At 40.0% G+C, this 20,397-nt stretch overlaps 1 protein-coding gene across 2 annotated transcripts in view; it reads left to right on the top strand.

Annotated features, from left to right (window-relative positions):
• The window catches only part of COL14A1 (collagen type XIV alpha 1 chain), a 126,816-nt gene that overhangs the window by 14,937 nt on the left and 91,482 nt on the right, over positions 1-20,397 (top strand). The window lies entirely within an intron of this gene.

Here is a 20,397-nt window from a genome sequence, read left to right on the forward strand (position 1 = left end):
CCTGTTATTCTAAAATTCAAATAGCATCTTCTCTATGGAGTAACCCCAACAGTAGTTATTCCCTTCAGTGATTATTTATGATGTACAGAACAAGCACAGACGAGAATAGCTTGATATGACCTTAAATAGTCTCGCTGTGAATAAACTGGACAGTTTCGAGGATCCATTTCTCCCGTCCCTTTTAGCTCTCTCTCTTACTAGTGCAAGCATCAAAGACCTCACCCAAAGCTCCTTGAAGCCCATACAAATTTTTCTGACTTCAGTAGGTTTTTCTTCTTACCATACATACTTGTGTCATGTTGTGTTTATTAACACTCTACAAGTCTTGTTCCATACAGTGCTTCTCAAGCTGAAGCACCCTTGAATTCATCACATTGGGTGCGTTGGGAAAAATGTTAGCTAGTATTTACAACACTTAAAGAAGCAAGTTGTACCTGCTGGCGCATGATGGGGTAGTGGATAATGATCTTTCTTTCATGTCTAGAGGAAGACTGAGTTGGAAGAAATGAGAGAACTAAAGAAGGAAAATTTGATTTGTTTTCTTAATGAAGGACAAGTGATAAAAGTTGAAGGAGGGAAAACTGAGCCTGTAATAGGAAAATGTTGATTAAATGCAGACAGAGGAAAGTGTCTGCCAGAATGTGGGAGAGGATTTATGCTTTTGAATGGAGTAGGGGTAAAAATACAGTTGGCAAGAGGAGACAGGATCTGCAATCTCTCCTTTTCTAGGATTCTTGTTTACTTGCAAAGTCTTTAGCTCAATTGCTTTCTTCCTTTTCACAAAACTTTTTAGTTATCTGAACTTATTCAGTTGTATCAGGGAAGTTTGTATCGGAGCAAAATACGCTTCCATCTAGAACTTGTGAAAAGCTATTGCCTTACGCTTCCTGTAGTGGGTTTTACTGGAAAACAGCGGTATATATTTGAGAGAAAGACAAAACCTACAAACTTCCTGATCAGCAAAACTGACCAAAAAGAAAAAACGGTATGCTAATTTTTATTAATTCTTGATTTTGTTTAGCCCTATTCCCAATCCAGCTATATTTTAGTGTAAGTAATAGACTTTTTTCCTACTGTCTAGCTATTTCATATTTCTTCCCTTTGCGCAGTATAATGATTATTTAAAGTGATGGAGATTCCAACTGAATGACTTCAGTGGGAGTAGAGTGAGAGTCCAAGCAAAAACGTTATGCAGAAATAACAGCATCAGCAAAATATGTGTAACTGGGATAGAAGTGAATTCAGAACTGATACACAAAGAGTAATGGTATCAAAACTTTCCTAGTTTAATATATGAAGATTGTTCCACTTCAAATTGAAATTGGATAAAAAAAAATCAGGAATCCTGAGTCTGTGAAAAAAATGGATTAAAGAAATATGAAAAATTTTATGGCAAAACCATGAGGAATAACTTGATCCTCTGCAGATGTTTGACAGGAAACGATTTGAGTATGACCAAATGAATTCAGGCCAGCAGTTAATTGGTTTCATAACAATTTAGTGTATGGTTAGATTTGATGGATTTAATAGCAACCCTGATACATTCTGTGGCTGTGTCATGTCCTTGATCAAGTTGGTAAGACCTTAGGAGTTAATAGTAGAAAAGAAATCATTAGGTAATATAATATCTTATGTGAAGACGAGAGCAATTTTTTGCCCACAAAACAAATTGAAAAGAACCATTGTCCAGATTGGTATTATCAGTGGTTGTGGCTTCTGCTTGTCTTGACCGAAAGAATAGCAAAAGCCTGTTTCGCCATTTCTGCAAGTATTAGAGTCAAGTTTTGATGTAAGGAGGTGCCCTCTGTGGTCATCTACCCCACTTCTTACAGAAGGGTGGTTATATGAACCTAGAGTGTCTTTGCAAGACTTAGAAATGCAAAGGTCATCAAATGTCTGGGAAAATTCTCTGGTGTGACTATTACGACAGATTTGACATTTAGTAGGCCAGATACTCTGAAATCGATGTTTTGGTATGAAACTATTGAAGTGCAGTAGTACACTTGTCAAAATAAATGAAAAAGCATGTGGACTCTGTCAGTAATGCAAGGTCCAGTTCATGTGTGATGATAACTCTTGTGATCTACATGTATATTGCTGATTTTCCTGAAAGGCCTAAAAGGCCCATAATCATAGAAACTTATTGTTTATAAATACTTAGCTAATATATTTTCTTCAGGGTCACATAATAAAGCCCAGAAATTTCACTTTCAATTTCACCATAATCCTGCTACACACAGAAACCAGCTTTTCACTAAGAAATACAAGGTGGATATCTATATTAATGATTCCAGATGGTTTCAGAGATTCTCACGCTTGTTTTCATCTGTTGTTTGGAGGACTGATTCTGCAGGGCTGTCCACTATTTGATTACCAACTGTCTGAGGCTCTAGGTAGTGCTGGCAGGTGTGATGTCTTCTCCTAATCTCTCAAATCTACCTTTTTCTTCTTGTCGTGGTTTATCCGGCAAATAAACTCCTCACAGCCGCTCACACCCTCCCCCACCCTCCCCCACCCCCCGGGAATGAGGAAGAGAATTAAGAAGAAAAGGAAAAAAGAGACCCATGGGTTGAGATAAGAACAGTTTACTACTACTGCTACCATGTACAATGATAAATATACACAAACGAGTGATGCACGGTGCAATTGCTATGAATATAGGCTTCTGCTATGAAGACAGGCTGAGAGAGTTGGGGCTGTTCAGCCTGGAGAAGAGAAGGCTCCGGGGTGATCTTATTGCAGCTTTCCAGTACCTAAAGGGGGCCTACAGGAAAGATGGAGAGGGACTTTTTACAAGGGTGTGTAGTGATAGGACAAGGGGCAATGGATTTAAACTGAAAGAGGGCAGATTTAGGTTAGATATAAGAAAGAAATTCTTTACATTGAGGGTGGTGAGGCACTGGAACAGGTTGCCCAGAGAAGTTGTAGATGCCCCATCCCTGGCAGTGTTCAAGGCCAGGTTGGATGAGGCTTTGGGCAACCTGGTGTAGTGGAGGATTTCCCTGCCCATGGCAAGGGGGTTGGAACTAGATGATCTTTGAGGTCCCTTCCAACCCTAACCATTCTATGTTTCTATGATTCTAATTGCTCACCACCCCTTGACCAAGGCCTGTCTCGTCCCAAATTAACGATCCCGAAACAGATAAGTCCTGACACCGCAGTCCCAGATGAACGGGAGGCCTGAAAATAGAGAGCGAGGCAGAGAGAGCACTCCGAGAGTCCAAAAGTGAGAGTCCCGGAAGAGCAAAGGCCCTTCTTTCCAGCTGCCCCTCACTTTTATACTGGGCATGATGCTGCATGATATGCAATAGTAATTGGCCAGTTTGGCCCTCAATCCTAAGTCTAAGTACCAATCATAAGGAGAGTTGTGGACCCCTCATCCCGGCTATGCTCCCCTCTATCCTTTTGTGCTCCTGCACACTGGCAAGAACACGGCAAGCTGAAAAGTCCTTGAGACCTCAGTGCCGTCTATAAACATCAATGTGCTATCAGCATTCTTCTCAGAGCAAGTCTCAGACTAAAACCAAAACACAGAGCTTTTTCTGGCTGCTAAAAAGAAGAGCTAACTCTGTCCCAGATGAAACCAGGACAGTTCTGTGTCAAAATTAGCTTGTATTTGAGTTTTGCTCTGTCTTTATGGAACTCTTGTCAGTGGATTATGTGGATGCTAGTGATTTTTCCAGCAGCTTCAGTAATCAAGATTAAAATTTTTCATTTTTTGTGTCCTGCCCATTCAAGTAGTTTGAAAAGATTTAGTCTTTTCTTTCCTGCTCTAAGTACTATTCTCTTATCTCAAACAAACCTCCAGTGTATATCCAGTAATGTCATTGTGCCAAATTAATTCAGGCTTTTATGTCAGTCAATCCTCAAATATTCAGTTTATGTTTTATTTCCAGAAACCTCCTCTAGTTCTTCTGCAGAACCACTTTCAAGTCTTGAAACTTCTTTCTGTATTTTTCAGAACCTGTCAGTTTTCAGCTTAGTGATTTATCACTGCTGCACAGTGTCAGAAGCCTTTTCTCTTTCTCTTTCTGTTGAGATAAAGTTCACAGACTCAGCTTCTTTCAGCACACAGTGATATTTGAGTACTTGTACCCTGGCACTTCTCCAACTCCCTCATGTACAAAGCTCCTTTCTGTACTGTGGCAGGGGTTAATACATTCTGTACCTTCTCAGATATTTTACAGCTTCTCAAAGAGCTTCTAGGGGTGTTTCTCTAATCAAATCCCCTTGGAGGTGAGTAGCACAGTGTTTTGACTATGTCCTTTGGCAAATATGCAACTATATCCTTTCTCTGCAGAGTATTTCTCTATGTGTCTGAAATGTTTTTAGCCACCCATTTCAATAAAAACAACAAAACACTGAGAGCCAGTTTTATTTTCTTGCTTGCAGACTTTATTTTGGGATTTTTTAGTTGAGAGGTGTGGTGGGTTAGCCCAGGCTAGCAGCCAAACTCCCACCTAGCTGCTTGCTTATTCTCCTCCCCAGCAGGGCAGGGGAGCAAATAGGAAGGACGAATGAAATGGGTTGAGATAGAGAGGGAGGCTGCCTACCGATTACCATGGTAGGCAGAGTCAACTGGGGGAAAATTTACTTAATTTATTGTCAATTATTTTTTTTTTTTAAATTGCTAATGTGGGTAGTGGGAAACAAAAAAGACAAACATTAAACCAACAGCTTTCCTCCTCGCTTTCCCAGGCTCAACTTGACCTCCCTCCTCTTCCCAAACTCCTCCTCCCTTGTTATCACTACAGGTTACACTCAGTCCAAATCCCTTCAGATTCCTAGCAAGCAGTGCAAAAGAGGTGTTGAGAGGTTCTGATCAAGATGTAGTGATTTTTCTCTGCCATTCCTTTCTTCTCATACCTTTCTTCTCCAGTGTGGGTCCTTCATAGGCTGCTAGCATCTCCTCCTCTGACCTTGGGGTTCCTTCTGCTGTTTTTCACTTCCCGCCCCCCCCCCCCCCCCCCCCCCCGCCCCCGTCTGCCTGGAGTTTTCTGCCCTTTCTTAAATATGTTTTCCCAGAGGTGCCACCAGCTGTGCACAGGCACAGGGCAGCCCCTGACCTCTTCTCAAAAAGGCCACCCCTGCAGCCTCCCTGCTGCCAAGCCTGGACACAGACACCCAATACAAGAGGTGCTCTGTTAATGCTCTACTGGAGTAAAGTGTTTACACAGTCTTGAACTTGTTCTGTTCAGAAATTCCCATATGCAAATCTCAAATTGGGATGATTTAGGACAGCATAGAGCATGTATGGACCAGATTTCTCTTATGAATCAGGTTTTTGCAGGATAAGCCTTCTACAGACTGTAGACTGTTAAAATGATGAGAAAAAAAGCTCCCATAAAAGGTTATGTGATTTATGTATGATGCAATGTAACAGTAACTTCCTCATCGTAAAGTGCATGTTGTATAGTCGTATAGTATGTCTTGTTAGGGAGGTCAGAGATCTTCGCTGCACAGCACAGAAGTTAATTCAACCTTCCCAAATTAAAATTGAATTTCGTCCCTGGAGCAAGTCCATTAGGGGCAGGTGTGGTTATTTTATTGATTTCTCTGAAGATCTAGTGACATGTGGCCTAGTTAAAAATCCTGGGAGAACTGTAGCTTTTTTAATCCCTTAGATGCTTCTTTCTGATAGGAGTCACCTTTACCACATGCCAGGAACCAAACTGGCAGAACATTACCCAAGCTGCCTGGGTCGGTGTGGGGCCAGCTGGATGACTTGAGAAAAGGGGTATTGCCCCTCAGTTCCCTGCCCGAATGGAGTATACAAGAGGAAGCTGTAGGATAAATCAACTGACAATAAGAGCTAGATCTGAATTTTTCATCGTGGAAAACGGAGACAACTAGGTAGATATTTAGGAAAGAAAATTCATAGGTAATCTGTTTGGTCATGGGTATAGAAAGGATAACTTAAGAATGGAAAAATTAGACACCGAGTGAGTGAAAAATAATGTAGAAATCATAGTGGGCCTCAGAGACAAAATACTGCAGCAGCTCTTTTTAATGACCTGTGTAATGCCTCGTCTGCCACAAATTATAACAGAAAGGTGCAGGTGCCAGGTTATATTATCCGTATGTAGGTAATATAACATGAACTCATGTTAAAAACATTGAATAGTGACCTCATGTGTCTTGACTGATAGTCCTGCATTTGTATGTTAATTTAAATATAAAAATTTTTGAGGAAGAGGTAAAAACGACCTGTAAGGATAAACAAATGTTTCTTTTCAAAGAATTTAATATTATTAGTGACCTCTACTAGTGATCTGTAGTGAATTTAATATTATTAGTGATATTATTATGCGTACAGATACATATAAGTTACAAATATCGTGGAGAATGGCTGCTCCCTCAGTCAGAGTTCCCTCTGACGCATGCCCCCACTCTCCTCTTTGTTTTCTTCACTACTCACTGCTGCACAGAGAAGAGATTTTGGTTGTATTGTACTAAATTTCAAGTTTTTAGCACTTTCAGGGTTCAGTATCATAAAGTCTCCTGGAAAGAGACCTGAAGCCCTCTGTCATGTGATACTTACCTGTTCAGGTGAGCATGCTCTGCTGGTGCTCTAAATCATGCAGAAACAATGTCTCTGGTGCTGGATCTTTTGAGTTTTCTTGTCAACGTAACTTTTAGGTTCCTGCTCCATGTCTAGAAAATAGGTGTGAAGTCGCATCAGTATTCAGATAGTGATAGAAATGGGAGGTGCAGTAAACTTCAAAAATACACTGATTTTCTTTCTTCTTCCAAAACTGCTATCACCTTTGATGCAAATAAGTTTTGACATTCATACTGTAGCTGTTGAATGGCACTATTTAAGCAGAGTAGGAAAAAATCTACAAAGATGTATGTCAAGATACTAGTCAGCAGAAGAGACTAATTATCTAATTTATTAACTTGTCTGTTTAGTTAATGTCAGATGCTTCAGTAAGTATTACTAGACTGTGTGAAATGAGTGCTATGAGGTATTTGACTAAGCCACAGGAATGAATACCTTCTGAACTTTTGCTCTGTTGGCTGTGTTTCATAGTTTTGCTCACTTCATCCTGGCTAATGTAACTAGGAATGTTGGTTTTAGTCATGACTTTTTTCTATTTTTTTTATTGCTTACTGAACTCCTAGGCTATGGAACTCAGATCTATGTCTTTGTGCAGCCTGTAGTTGGCCTCACTAACAGTGTTTCCCTGAGCTTTCTGGAGGGCACTTTAGCTCTTCTATTATGAGCAAGCGGAAGAAAGAGATAGTAACTATGTTGTGTGGGCATTTTTCCCCAGTGCCGTTCTGTTCTTCCTAAACAGCCCTTACCTTCTCAGCCCTTGCACGTTAACCTGCATCTGCAAGCTGAGGATCAAAGCAAATTTTATTGGAAAGTAGTTGGCTTTTCCAGTGTTGATATGATTTCTTTTTTTGTCTTTTATTAGGGATCGCTGAATCCTGTAGGCCAGTAGAAGCATGCAGGCTTGCCTCAGATCCATGCTGCCAAGTCCAACCAGTAGCAAGACTGAGCATGTAGTCCCAATAGGTCTGGGGTGATCAAGCACAGGGCTTGGCCAAACAAGTACTAACCAGCCATCTGTGTGGATAGAACTGGCCCCCTTTATCTTTCTATTTTCCCATGCGTGTTCCTCCCCAAACTACCTTGATCCCTCCCTTTTGTTGCCTTTGGTTCCTCCTCTAAGCCTACCATACTAAAGGTTGTACAATCCCCAGATACTTTTTCCTGTATCCCACAAGTCTCATTGACCCCTAAGCGGTAACCTCCACCAGTCTGAACCACGAGCAGACCATGTTATGAAGTAAATACGAGTTATAAAAATGTGAGTACAAGTTATAAAAATGTGTTGCTGATCTAGGAAGATACCAGCAAGATAAGACCCCTGTAATTCATGTTTAGTTTCTTGGTACATACAAGAGGCAAACACAGAACCACTTGGCCTGAGTCTGCATAATAGGTAATGTACAAGGTCAGGGAGGTATCTTGTGGCTTTTGTTAATTCCATGATTAGTATTTGCTCATAAGTGTTTTGGGTTTTTTTTATTAACCAGAAAGCTTTGGCAAACATTTATAATTATGGTCTCCTCACCATGCTCTTCTGACTACTCTGAAGCTGCTTAGCCCAGGAAAAATTTTATAGACCTATTTTGGTTTCGGACTCTGTCACTTTGGTTTTGGGGTCACTTGGCTGTGTTCTGCCCAGCCTTAGCCCAAGCAAAGCATCTATGATTCGTCTTATCTCAGATTTCATTAGTAAACGCAGCAACTGATCATCTCATCTTTGCCAATGGGACTCTCGCTTAAATGCCTGCATGCAGTCTGGTGTGTCAGTGATTTCACTGTTGGTCAGATCACCATCTTGATGTGGCGCTGAAAGATCTCTGCTCTGGACTTCACTGAGAACCTGCCCAGCAATCCCATCTGGTGGCCCCCATCCATTCTAGGTTGGCAGAACGTGGGTTTTTTTCCTTTTTTTTCTTTTTTTTACAGTGACCATTTTTTAACGTGCTGTGTGAGTGATGGCTCTCCATTCTTCTTCTGTGTGACTCCTCATGGGCATTATCTTCTTTTTCAACTTCAGGGGATGCAAATATCTGTTTAGAAGCAGGAGATGAAGTAGACTTAACAGAATATACTGTTGTTTTCTTTGACATATGGATTTAGGATACCCCATCCACGCCATGTTGGTTTCTGTGCTTCTCAGAAGGTAAAATTTGATGGGAGGCACACACTGTGTTTCCAAGCTAGTCTGTAAACCTGTGAGCCACCATGCAGAACTTTGCACGTAAGGAATACCTTGTTAGTCACTGGAAGACTTCCAGGAGGACTCTGTTGCAAGGAAACTCTTGAGTAAACTTCCCTTTACTGTCTGGAAAGTTTAGCTAACTGTGCTGTGGATCATCAATGCTTATTCCAGGAGTTTATCAGATGAATTACTCTGGAGGACATAGCTAAGCTTCTGTGTCCTTTGACTACTACTTGCAACTTGGATTTCCTTTTCCAATGGCAATAGTTTTATGGACCTGGCCTGGATCCTTTGGCTGACTCCTGCTTCCTGCCTCCCACGACTGGAAAACCTGATAGGAAGTATCAGCGCTGACATGAACAGAATTCTTAAATACTTTTCCTTTGGCATCATTTTAGTAGTTGCTTTGGAGAAAACCAAGCAAGCTACATTGAGAGATTGTAGGGTTTACGTCTGCCAAACTAAATAGACATTAGTTTACTTGCAAGTGTGTTGAAATCATCTGGATAAGAGAGAAGTGTATTCTTGAGGGAAAGCAAGCTTGAAACTGAACACCTAAAAGTGGCTATGAAGGCTGGAATTGAGAAAGGCTTCATTCTGAGTAGTGCGCTTTGATCTTGGCAGAAGGAATCCTCAATTGAAGTGAGATCAGGGAAGAGAGGAACAGAGAGAGAGAGATTTTGGTGGGAAGGGTTGAGAAGTTGTGGATGCCCCATCTCTGGAAGTGTTGAAGGCCAGGTTGAATGTGGCTTTAAGCAACCTGGTCTAGTGGAGGTGTGCCTCCCTGTGGCAGGGGAGTGGATCTTTAAGATCCTTTCCAAGCCAAACCATTCTATGATTCTATGATTATCTCTCATACAGTGTTCCAGACCAGGCAGAAGCTGGAGATTGGACAAATTGCCTTTCTGTTATCCACAATCTCCCTCCCTGGCCCTCTTTAGGAACTCTCCTTGAATGCATCTGCTTCATTGAAAAGTAGACACAAGGTTGACATACATATCTGGAGAATCTGTAGCTCAGGAAAAAAAAAATCTTTGTAGCTTTCTACTCTCTCAGAGTAGAAGAAGAGACTTAGCCTATCTTGCAGCTAAACATAAGTTTCAGTTTTGTCATACAGTGGTCCGACTCCTAATATCAGAACTACTCAGCTTCTTATCTCTTGAGTTACATGATGCTTATCCTTGGGTTCATAACCCTTGAGTTATGTTTCTCCTCGTATCTCTGCACAGTAAATACGTATAATGCTTGGCAAGTCTGAACCATTAACAACTGAAAACCTCCTGCCTGGGCTCTCTTTCTTTGGTAGCTTTCCCTAAGGCACTGACATTTTTTTGTGCACTCTATTCTTAGTTGAAGTGGGAGACTGATGTTCACATTCATGAATGACCGATTAATAGAAGCTCAGCTGAATGAACGGTCTTTCGTTCTCTGCAGACTGATTTTCACATCTTCAAGTCATTAGCTCTTGAGCATCCATCCCATCCACAGTGCTCTGGCATGGCTGGTTTCTGCTGGCAGCAAGAGACAGTTACCTTAAGTCTGAGTCAGGGTCTGTGTTAACATGTTTCATTATTGAAATACTTCCATTACTACCATGCTGAGATACTCCTCAACAGTTCTTCATCATCTGGCACCATGAATCTTGTCATTTGAAATCTGTAGGCTTGCTTGTGATTATGTGTGTTCCAGGCAAATATCTCAGTATATCATGAGTGGTGCTTGTCTTCCGTACAAGACCCTGCCTAGTCTTTGAAGCTGCGTAGTAACAAGTTGAAACCCTGGACAGCTTTTAAAATCTGTACCGCAATCTTGAAGAGAGAACCTGAAAAAGCTTTGGAGAGATGGTATCAGGCAGATACATTAATAAACACTGAGCTGCAAGACCAAGACCCTCTTGTAAGAAAGCTACCATCATAAAGGATTGGTGTGTTCGTCAGCAAACTCATCGTGATTTGCGTTCCAGTTGTACTGAATATCCTGATGAACAAGCTGCATTGCTTTGTACTCTGGACAGCAAAATGAGAGATTAAGGTTAATGTTTTGGTATCTCTTTTCAGGGACTGATCCCTGAGATGGCCTTGTCTTTAGTGTAACTAGAAGGTGCTGAATGTTTTACTTTTCTGCTGTACAAGTCCCCTTTCAAGGCTGTTCCTAACACTTTGGCTGGGGGGAAGGCCTTGTTTCACAGTCTGTCTTGTTCATCTGATACTAACACATAAAGCAGGAGCTTGTAGTGAGGAGAGATTACTTCAGGGTTATTTCCATCCTCACTGCATAATCTGAGGGTCTTCATGTTCTTCCTGGACCTGTTGATGCCGGATTCCCTGATTCTGGGCTGTCTCATGGTCAGCACCCTTTGCCTGGTGCCCTATGTGCTGAGTAAGCCTTGGTGTTAAACTGAGCTATACCCCTTGGTTAAAAAGGTGCTAGTTAGTAGCTGAAACAGAACTTACTTACCTGGCTGAGTGGTCCATGTTTTCCACCTCAAAGGTGTTCCGGCCTCTGTGGTTACCTGTACAGATTGTACTAGTCTGTCTGCGTATAATGAAGGAATCCTGTTTCCTTATCTGACTGCTGGGTTTTGTATGCGTGTCTTTGGCTCATGAAGTGTTTGTTTGGCTCATTATCCCCAGTAAGTGGAGCCATGGTATTCTTGTACTCTGCTCTTCTGGAATCCTCAAAGGAGCTTCTCTGGACCACCAGCTTGAGGCCTGAGCATAGTTTCCTTGTATGCAGGAAAGTTGGCAGAATTAGGGCTGCATAGTGGTGCAGACCACTGTTTCAGAAGTAAATGTTAGTCTCATGAGGGTCTTTGCTTGGGTTTGTTTTGTTTATGTGGTTAAAAATGTGTGGTAAAATTTCTGGTCTTTTGCCTGATCTTTCTAGTAAGTGTGATAAAGGAAGGAAAACTGTAAATCATGAGCACAGGGAAGGTAGCTCCTTCAAAAACACTAAATCGGCCGTAGCCTGTGAAATACCACTCATATCTCATCTCTTGCCTCCCTGCCCTGTGTCTCATCTCTCCTCTCCATGCCCTCAAGATCTTTCAAACTCAACGTCCAGATTTAGCTCAATACCCAGGGGACAGGGACATGGTGCCAAACTGTGGAAGATGTTTCTGCCTTAAAAGCTTCATAACGTTTAGTGTTTTTTGTGTTCTCCAAGAGGTAGTAATAAAGCATCAGTTGCAAGCGATAATGATGTACCTGTCAGAGGTTGGTTGAGCTGCTTTTATGACTTGGATGGGGCAGTTCTGTTTAGCTATTCCTTAAGAAAAGGAAACAACATTCGGAAGCTCGTGATTTTTCTCAATAGAATAACAGGTCCTTTGCCAGCCTTGCAACTGTTAGTATTTTATTAATCTGGGAATAGGAAACAGATGATGGGAGGGAAACCATAAAATGGATCTAATAGAATGTAATTATGCAATAATTATTATTTATTGGAAAAAATTGAGCAAGAATAACTGAAAAAATATTTATTGAATATTGAATAATTATTCATTGAATATGGAACATTTTTTTCTTTGAAAAAAATCAGAAAGATTCTCTGTTGAGCTCCATAGGTCTATTTTAATAAATATTTATATGGTTGCCCTCACCATGCTTTTCAGGCATCAGAGTGGTTTAACTGTATGTGTGCATATTGAAGTACCTGTTTTTAGTTAAGGGCCAGCAGTTTCATTTTGATGATGACTGTTGTAAATTGCCAGGTAGCTACTAGCCAAACTAAAAATAAACCCAGATGTCTAAGCGTAGCCTATACCTTGTGATAGGATTCTCCTTTGGTTTTGGCAGCTCCCGCAATAGTTGTATAATAGTTGTAAATGGGCTGACAGGGCATCATGCAGTTCAACAAAAGGAACTGCAGAGTCCTGTCCCTGGGGAGGAATAATCCCAGGCACCAGGACAAGGGGCAATGGATTTAAACTGAAAGAGGGTAACAGCCAGTAATTTGACTAGATTAATGAAAATAATTGTCTTTTCCTCAGTGTAAATTTTAAATTCACTCTTACAGTTTTAGAGTTTGCCATTGTTTCTAGAAGATGTTTTTAAAAATATTGTATGCAACGTAATCATTAGTCTTATTACTTCCTATGCAGACCTTTTCTGTAAAATCAGATTAGTATTTTTCTCATATGTCTGCAAATTAAAGATTAAAAAATTTCCTTCTTCTGTAGAGTGATATTGTTAAGAAAATCCCCGTACTAAAGTCTTTAGGATAATCTTCTGCATTAGATTTTTGATTTTATTTTTTAAAAATACAGTTAGATTTGAAGATAAGACTTGTTTTCTTTTAAACCCTTTGAAACACTATAAAGTAGCTATAAATGACACTGAATGGAAGAAAATATTCAGTACATTGTTTTGAGATTTATTATTAGTCCTTCTGTAGTTTAAAAATTTAATTATCCACCAAATATGATATTGCATAACTGATGTGCCTATATGCATTTTTTATCTGTCCAGCTGGATGGTATCATAAGTACAAGATCAAAGAAATAATAAGCGAATAGAAGAGACAGGAATCTCGGACAGAAAGAAATGTTGCAGGCTTGAAGACACAGGTGTAATCTGCCTGAGGGGAAAAGTATGCAACATGGCTATTTAGTAATTTGTGTATAGGAGGCAATAGTTACTTTAGTGGGTGAGAGGAATTTGAAAGTCTGAGAAGTGGAGGAAAATAAAATCAAAGCTTATCTTAAATGCTCACTTAGGAAAAGATATCTTGTGGTGTGTTTATTGCCGCTTCGCCCACTGATGAGTACTTCAGTACAGTGCAGCGGCACAGACTTCTGGGATTCTTCTTTTAAATCACTCATTGAGACATAATCAAACAACCACAAAATCAAATCCTCTGAGGAAGACTTTATTGTTTTAATATTTGTCTGCTTTTGCTTAAAAGCACATATTTTAAGAGATCGGGAATTAACTGTGTGGAAATAATTACGGTAATCCTGTTGCCAGGGTCTCTTTGCACTGGGTGGCAAACTATCAGCTACATGGCTCTGGGGGCAATGGTCAAGGGTATGGGGGTTCAGGTGGTCTTCTCCTTGATCCTGCTTATGAGGGGAAAGGGCCTGAGGAGGACTGGGCAGATCTTATAGGTCAACAACTGTTTTTGCAGCTGCTGTCAGCAATGAGGTTTAGATTTCTGTGATGATGGGACACTCTGAGGCTCAACAGCTGCTTGGAAGAGATGCGATCCATCTAAGCGGGGCAAAATCATCTTTGCTAACAGGCTGGCCAGGCTAGTGAGGAGAGCTTTATAACAGGAATGATGTGGGAGGCAGATGAGAGCTACAATCAGGTGAGCACTGGGATGGGAAAGAGCACACCCTCAGCAGGTTTGCAGAGGATACGAAAATCGGAGGAATGGTTGATACACCAGAGGACTGTGCTGCCATTCAGAGTGTCTTCAGCAGGCTGGAGAAATGGGCCGACAGGGACATCGTGCAGTTCAACAAAGGGAAGTACAGAATCCTGCCCCTGAGGAGGAATAATCCCAGGCACCAGGACAAGGGGCAATGGATTTAAACTGAAAGAGGGTAGATTTAGATTGGATATATAAAAAAAAAAATTTCACTCTGAGGGTGGTGAGGCACTGGAACAGGTTGCCCAGAGAAGTTGTGGATGCCCCATCCCTGGAAGCGTTCAAGGCCAGGTTGGATGAGGCTTTGGGCAACCTGGTGTAGTGGAGGGTTTCCCTGCCCATGTCAGGGGGGTTAGATCTAGATGATCTTTGAGGTCCCTTCCAACCCAAACCATTCTGTGATTCTATGATTCTATGACATGCTGGTGGCCAACCGACTGGAAATCAGCTTTGCTCTTGCAAGAGAGACTCTCAATCTTTGGAGACTCTTTAACTTGACTGGACATGGCCGGGCACAATCTGCTGTAGTTGCCCCTGCTGTGAGCAGGGCAGTTTGACAAGACAGTCTCAAGAGGTCCCTTCCCATCTCCACTCCCCAGTGATTCTGGGAGTTGAAGATTTGTCAGAATAGGGTGTTCACTCAGACATCTTTGCTAATTAGACAACAAATGAATTACTACATTCAAGAGGGCACAAATTTCATCCCAAGCTTTTGTGGACTGACACATGACATCCAAAATTAGTGATGCTTCTGAAGATCACTGCATTTTTGTATTTATGCAAGCATATACATTGGTTACATTAGGATAATATTAAGAAATGCTTGAGGGTAAAATAGGGACTTGAATTTGAAAGTCTTTTGCACTGTAACTATACTGCACCATCTTTTTTTTTTTTCTGGACACAGTGGTCACAGCATCATATGTATCTGGGTCTATAATGCTGGACTGTAATGTAACAGTGTTGTGGCAGTTTGCTTCAACTAAGTTTTAATTAGTTCTGTGTTAACAACTTTCATAGATGTGCAGCTTGTTTTCTCAGGCAGACTCTTTTCTGTTACTTTACCTGTTGTGCTAAAGCTGCAACTTAGTTACAAGCTCAGGCACAGACCAGCTCTTTATCATGGTTTAGAGGGATTTATACATACAACTTCATTAATTATTGAGGATTTCCGAATGCCAATTTTGTCTGCAGCCCCCTTATTAACTACCTTTTAGATAGCCAGGGAAAACTGTCTCAGGGATTTCATACTTCACTAAAGCAAAGGGAAAATTAACTCTCTTAAATCCTGGCATATTTGTTACATAGGAATGGTGGATAAATAGGACCATATTAATAAAAAGTTATAGTTCTCTGCCTTGAAAAGTCATTTAGACAGCTGTTTCATTTAAAACATTCGTACACTTAGATGCAGAACTGAGAGCAAAGAGAAGTAGAGAATTATCACTGTAATCTGCAGAAGAGTTTCTTGTGTTTCATGTGCTTTACAGGAGGGTTGTGGACCATCTTCAGTGTAAATCATTATGGCTAAATGGACACAGTATCTTGCCATGTCGAACTTCAGTTTCAGGAAAGATTTCAGCAGTGTGCTTTGTTCCGTGTTGACATGTTGCCTGCTGGAAGAGAAATTAAAATAAACGTTTTGAACTCTCAGTTTAAAATGCAGAGGGATTTTTAAACCTGTTTTTCTAACTAGGTACACAGACCACGAGAGTTTAGTGTTACTATTTGGGAAGCTGCTGCAGACATCAGGTGCTTCGGTGCTATCAATCAGCAATGACCTGCCAGAAAACATCATCACTTTCTTTCATAGTTACCTTTTATATTTATTCTGTCTCTCAAGTAAATTAAGAAGTTAAGATGTAGGAAGAATGTTCTGAAATTTTTTCTAAGCTAGTGATTGCTTACTGCAGAAGGACAACTGTCATTGTGTATGGAAAGGTGCATAGAAAACGGCTCTATGCTTCCTGCTTTCACACTTGAGAATTATCTCTAGTATATGTAGGCAATTAATGTGTTTTATCACCTACTGCTTCAATTAGTTTCCTGGCTTTAAATTCAAAAGGTGTACTTTAAATAATAACATTTATTTATTGCTATGTACTTTTTGAAAGAAGCAAAATACTGTTAAGTGGGTATTGAACTACAGCATTCACATTCAAATGTGACATGAGTAGACACAACAGATTCAGTAAATCTTAATATTCCAACTCCCCCAGATAACAAATTTGTAGGCCTGCCAGTTGGGCTTATATGAGTTTCCTGGAACAGAACAAGGTGCAGGGGAAAGGGCTGGCTGCTTTTTTTTTTTTTTTTTTTTTTTTTTTTTTTTTTTTTTTCCTAGGGAGCAGGTACAAACTTCTAACCTCTATGGGCTGCTCTTTCAACCTAATGATGTTCCAGCATTTGAGTCCTTCAAATTCAAGCTATGGTTGGATCTAGTTCTAAGAAAAGCAGTTGTGTTGTTTGCATTTGTCTGGTCCGTAGCCTGACATATGGGATGTGTTAGGCTGAGGTCTAAGTGCAATGATGATATCACCAGCACAGTGCAATAATATCAATGTCAGAAGTGTGGACTAGTAAGTTGCTGAATTTTGGAGCTGAACACTGCCTCACGTCCTTGGATTTTTTAACTCTTTTTTGAAAAGAAGTGACATTTTGCTGATTTGATTTTTATTGCTCTTGTCCTCAGTGGGGCTTCTGCTCAGCTGTAGTGCTGTCAATCACTGTGGAGGACTGATTTTTTTCTGTCATTCATGCTTTATTCACAAGATATTTTTCACTCTTTTCTGTCTCAAGCTTCTTGCCTTTTGTGCTTTGTTACCCCACGAATGAGTCTTCCATTCATACTGTATTATTACTGACCGCTACTTGAACTTTCTTCCTCTCCTTCCACATATATTATTTGACTTTTCCACTGTGACAGGGAGTAAGAAAGGAAACGACATATTGCAGACTCAGAAAGAATTATAGTCTTAACTTCTTCTAGCAGAAGAAATGTATGTTTTGGCTCCTGAAAATGAGAACCGAGTTTCATACCAAGGAGAGGCAAAATATCAAATGGGTTTCTGCAAAATGTATCATAACTTCATGCAAATGGCACTGGTTCTTCCAAAGCATTGAGTCCTACTGTGTGGCAGTGACTGTATTTGCTGCTTCTCCCTTTGCTTTTCAAAAAACTTTCAAACAGTGGTAGTATTAACACCAAGAGTCAAACAACCACTACTCTTGTCTAAAAGTCAGAGTTTTATGTTTATATCTAAGTAAGACTTGCAGGTTTTTTTGGTCAAACTTTGTTTTTTTTTAACATTGCTCAATTCAGCATTGCTGAATGCATGTGTGAAAGAATAGCAACAGGTTGAAAATGTAGCCTCACAGAGATGGTCAGTGTTTGCAAAGCTTGTAAACCCTGCTTTACTCTGTGCATCCCCTGTACTACCAAAGCCCTTCTAGTCCTCTCTCTGCACTCCATTCCCTTCAACAGGACATCTCAAGGGTCCTGTTTTGCAGGCTCCAATAACTCTCCTATTCCAGAAAGCTCAAGCTGGATCTTTTTTTCAATGTTGCCATCAGTGGCTTTGCTCTCAGCCAAACTCTGACATTGATTTTGATAGTGCTATAGCACTTGCACATTGGAATTGCAAGCAAATGCATCACTTTTACTGTCTGGGGGCTTGAGGGATTGAAGGCAGGAAACTTCCTTTGGTAGATGCAAAATTCCTTCAATGCTGGTTGTTCTTTGCAAGATTTCCCTGAAACAAAGGAATCAAAATTCTTGGTGATGATGTGACCATTGGCAATAGTGAGGCAGGTTTTGTGCAAGTTCATTTGTGACATGCAGAAATGAGCAGACCAAGCCCCTTCCTTTTCAGTTAGCTTCCTGGGAGAGTGGCAAGTTCCTTTTGCCAAATAATGCTGGGAAGATTGTTAATTTGTTATAGAAGGTCTATTAATTTTTCTCACTTTCGCCCCATCAAACTCCTCCACCCTTTGCAGGTGGATGCACTGAAGACAGTTACTCGTGTAAAATACATAAGCTCTTTTTCTGACTTTAGGACGTTTGAAATTCCGTCATTTTCTCTAACCTAAAAATCTCAGGCTCTGTTATTGTTTGTTGTGGAATGCAGCACTTGAAGTAGAATAATGCTATCTATAGAGCATTTTAGAAAATTAGGTAACTAGTCTCCTCCTTACTGTCCTGCTCTTTAAACTGGTGAGTATTGTACAATTTAGAGGAAAGTGCTACCTTCCCTCTCACTACTGCTTTCTTGATAACTGAGTAAAAGAGAAATATGCACAACCGAATCACAGTATTGAAACTTGTAGTGAGCTAAAATACTGAGTTTTGGAAGCTTTTTCGTATGCAATTGTATGCTCCTTTAAGAAATGTTTTTGAGAAAATTACCCTAAATGAAAGTTAGGTTTAGATAGTTGAAATGTTCAAAATTATCCTTAAACCCTGTAGGAATTCCTGACCATGTATGGTTGTATGGAAAGTCTGTTGAAAAAGACATTTCCTACAACTGGTAATGGAAACTGGCTAATCTCTGTGGGGTGCGTAAATTATTTGCTACATGCTGTGTCTTTTAGGCTCACTTTATACTAAGGTGATATGGTGTTTGTATTCCTGTCAGGTTTTAAAGTTTTCTGTACAGTATGTTATTCTGTTTAATATCTCACTGTTGTTTATTCCGTTTTAGGGAACTTGCTACAATACTATTAAGTACAACAAGGAGAAAGCATAAGCAAATAGTGGGTGTACAGAAGTAACAAAACCTAAATGTTTTATGCAGAAAAGATTCAACAAGTATCTCCTATCTACGAAGAACGAACCAAATTTTCACATTCTGTGACATTGCAGTACAATCTTGGATCAAACCACACCTGCTGTTTTAACAAAAAAATAATTGAATGATACTATTTGCACTGATCTGATGATGTGGAAATAAAATATTGAAAGGAATGCTGTTATTGTTTTCTTTATTCTTCGGGTTTTGCTGCACTGAATGAATTTACTAAAACCAATAGAAGGTTTTATTCACAAAGCCATCACCACAGGATTAAAGAAAACTTATAGGTTGATATGAAATGAGTGAGACCTAGGGTACTGACTGGGTTTCATAGTAAGCATAAGATTTTTAGAAGTAGAGAAGGGAAATACAGCCACACAAATCCTGTTATCCTCATTACGCTATATGATTAAACTGCTGGGATCTTACTGAAAAGACACATCTGTACTACAGTACAGCTGCTTGGATATGAATCAGGGGTCCAGTCTATGATTCTTACTGGTTTTAGGTAGACTTTTACTTTACCAATAGTTCTTTTGAACCTTAAGAAGCTAATCATGGTCAGTGTGAGAATGGCACAACTGATCCATGTGTTAATAGAAGGCAAATACTGCAAGTAATGCAGGCTGATTAACAGGAAGTTTATTTGGCAAACATGTGTAAAACATTAATTTTGCCATGACCAGTAAGTTCCTATTAAATCACAACACAGACTCCAGTCCCACTGAAATCAAGGGGAGTATTCCTGTTGACTTCAGTGATATAAAGATTTGGACGTCCTTTGGATTTATCTTCCAATTTAAGATCATTTTTCTGATGCTTACTAAATGTTCCCCAGTGTTTATACATTAAAATGTGTTGCCAATTCAAATAGCGTTGTCTTGTACTGTAAAAACTAAAATAAAATATTTGTTTTGGCATCTTTGTCAGTGGAATTTTTGTCATGTGCTTAGAACTTATTCTACACTGCTAGCTGCACGTAGGAAATGTTCCTTGCTCTTCTAAAAACGTTTTTAGTACACGTTTAAGACATTAACTGTAACTTCATGGATTGGATTTCTTGCTCAGTGGATTTACACTACAGTAGGAATCTAACTCAATTATTACCAATTGTTTGAAGTCCTTCTGCACATCTGCACATTGTTTTTGCCTGTGAGACTATCGTTTTGTTTTTAATGAAAAGATTGTCATTAATAATATGGTGTTAAAGTTTTAAGTTACTAACCGTGTGGTTTGTTTCCTTCTCTGTAACAGGAGAGCTGCTTGTGAGCCAACGCGAGCACCTTTTTCATTATTTCTCACTGAATTGCTTCTTTTATTTGCTGAGCATCTCTGCTCAAGATCAGTTTATTTCTAACAATGTACTTGGTGATTCCTGTTAGTTCCACTTTAGGTGCTGGTATCCTTTGTCAACTAATTTATGTAATGAATCCTGAAAAAATCCATGATGGAAGTTGGGCTGCAGTTTACTTTGCTAATCTGCAGGTTTT

This window comes from Tauraco erythrolophus, chromosome 3 (assembly GCF_009769465.1).
Source record: "Tauraco erythrolophus isolate bTauEry1 chromosome 3, bTauEry1.pri, whole genome shotgun sequence".
Classification (NCBI taxonomy): Eukaryota; Metazoa; Chordata; class Aves; order Musophagiformes; family Musophagidae; genus Tauraco; species Tauraco erythrolophus.